Here is a 2,156-nt window from a genome sequence, read left to right as displayed (position 1 = left end):
CACACAGCAAGCAGCAATAACAATGAGAATGTTGGTTGCACTGAGGTCTGACCAACAGCGCCAGCGTGCTTTTAAACATCCAAAAGTCCATTCTACCACCATTCTGCACTTGCTCAGCCTATAGCTGAACTGCTCCTTACTACTCTCCAGGCTTCATGAATGGATCCCCCGAGCAGTAGAGCAGAGTTGCAGTGGAAGCGGTGGACAAGGACGGTTAGCAGTCCTATTGCACCGTCTGCTGACAGCATGCCCCCTTGGGGTCTGAGGTGGCCCTGCAGAAACCCTGCCCTTCCCTCTAAGGGATACCTAAAACAAGAGCCCCCTTTGTGGGGTCATATTTTTTCAGTCTTCTCCAAAACACAATATCTCCTTCCCTCCAGCCCCAGCCTCCTCCTTTACTCAGGATCACCCACACTGTCCTGACTGCTGTGGTCAGTGCTGGTTCAGACCCTACTCTCCTTTGTCCCCTGAAGCCCTGTCCCCTGCCCCATATCTTCTCACTAAACCCAATCCCTTGCTCCTCCACTTTCCCCAAGGCTCCACCTCCCAGCCAGGCCAGAGTCAGGCCATGGTAAGAGCTGTCCTGGGAGCACAGATTGCTTGGGGAGCCCCAGACTCTTCACATTCCCTGACTTATGAAATGCCTCACTGTGGCTCTGGTTCCCTGGGCAGCTGTTACCAAGGCCTGGCTCTGGCTTCCAGCCCAGAAGGGGGGCAGAGTCTCTGGTAAAGGGGAATAGTAGAGGTGTCGTCCTCCAGGAAGAAATGGGGCAGAGGAAAGTTCCTCAGGGGAAGAGGATCCAGGATGGAATAACTAGTCACGGCCATCACTTGTGTTTTTCCTCTCCCATGTCAACAGCCCTAGAGCCAGGTGATGAACTGACCCTTCACTTGACAAACACCCTGATTATCCTCTCACGAAGGTGTTTGCTTTTTACACTGTACACAATTGGGTTCATCAGGGGTGGGACCAGCAGGTAGACGTAGCCAAGGATTATCTGAAGCAAGTGAGTAGAGCTATTTCCAAATCTGTGTATTAAAGACAGGCCGATGTCTGATATGTAGAAGAGCACACAACAGCACACAGGTGGGAGACGCAGGTGTTCAGGGCCCTCAGGCACTCTGTGTGGGATGCAACACTCAACGCTGTTTTGATAATCATCACATAAGAGAGGAAGATGAGGAACGAATCCAACCCAACTGTGACAACTTTGAGAAACAACCCATAGATGCTGTTCACTGAAATGTCTGAACAAGCTGCCTTCATGACGTCCTGGTGCAGACAGTAGGAATGGGAGAGGACATTATCTCGACAATATGGAAACCGTTTCAGGAGAATGGGGAGTGGGAGTATTACAGCCACTGATCTTAGAACAGCCACCAGTCCCATCTTGGCTATTCTCGGTGGAGTTAGGATGGAGGCATATCTCAGTGGGTTACAGATGGCGATGAAGCGGTCAAAGGCCATCAACAAGAGGATGGAGGATTCAGTTTTTGAAAGCGAATGAATGAAGAACAGCTGGGCAAAACAGGCATTGAGGCTGATTCCCCTAGAGTTAAACAAGTATATGCCCAGTATCGTCGGTATGGTGGTTATCGATATGCCAAGGTCTGTGATGGCCAACATGGAAAGGAAAATGTACATGGGCTCATGAAGGCTTGGATCTGTTTTTATAATGAACAGAATGGCTGAATTTCCTACTATTGAAATAACATACATTAAGCAGAAGGGGATAGAGATCCAGATATGGACATCTTCCAGCCCAGGTATCCCAGTGAGAAGGAACACTGCAAAGTTGAATTTGGTGTCATTGACAGCTGACATAATGTACTGGGCAGGTCTGGGGACTTTTGAACTTTCCTTCCTGAAAAGAAAAGGAACAGGAGACTAGATGATATTTAGTGTGACAACTTTCTGCTCTCAGTGAAAGTCTAAAGATTCCCAGTACCTCAAGAAAAATCAGCAAAAACATGGTCTTGGATTTATAGGAAGATAGGCACTGCCAGACAAGATCAGACCTACAGTCTGTCTAGCCCAGTGGCCAGTGGCCAGTACGAGATGCTGCAAAGGAAGGAGGAAGAAGCCCTGCAATAGGGAACTAAGAGACACCCTGATCCCTGGGAAAATTTCTCCCTGATACCCACTGGATAGACAT

At 48.9% G+C, this 2,156-nt stretch overlaps 1 pseudogene; it reads right to left on the bottom strand.

Annotated features, from left to right (window-relative positions):
- Positions 1-887: 887 nt before the first annotated feature.
- On the bottom strand, positions 888-1,825 carry LOC123353505 (annotated as a pseudogene).
- Between the last annotated feature and the right edge of the window lie 331 nt (positions 1,826-2,156).

Source organism: Mauremys mutica, chromosome 1 (genome assembly GCF_020497125.1).
Source record: "Mauremys mutica isolate MM-2020 ecotype Southern chromosome 1, ASM2049712v1, whole genome shotgun sequence".
Taxonomy (NCBI): domain Eukaryota; kingdom Metazoa; phylum Chordata; order Testudines; family Geoemydidae; genus Mauremys; species Mauremys mutica.
This window is presented reverse-complemented; position numbering and strand designations above follow the sequence as displayed.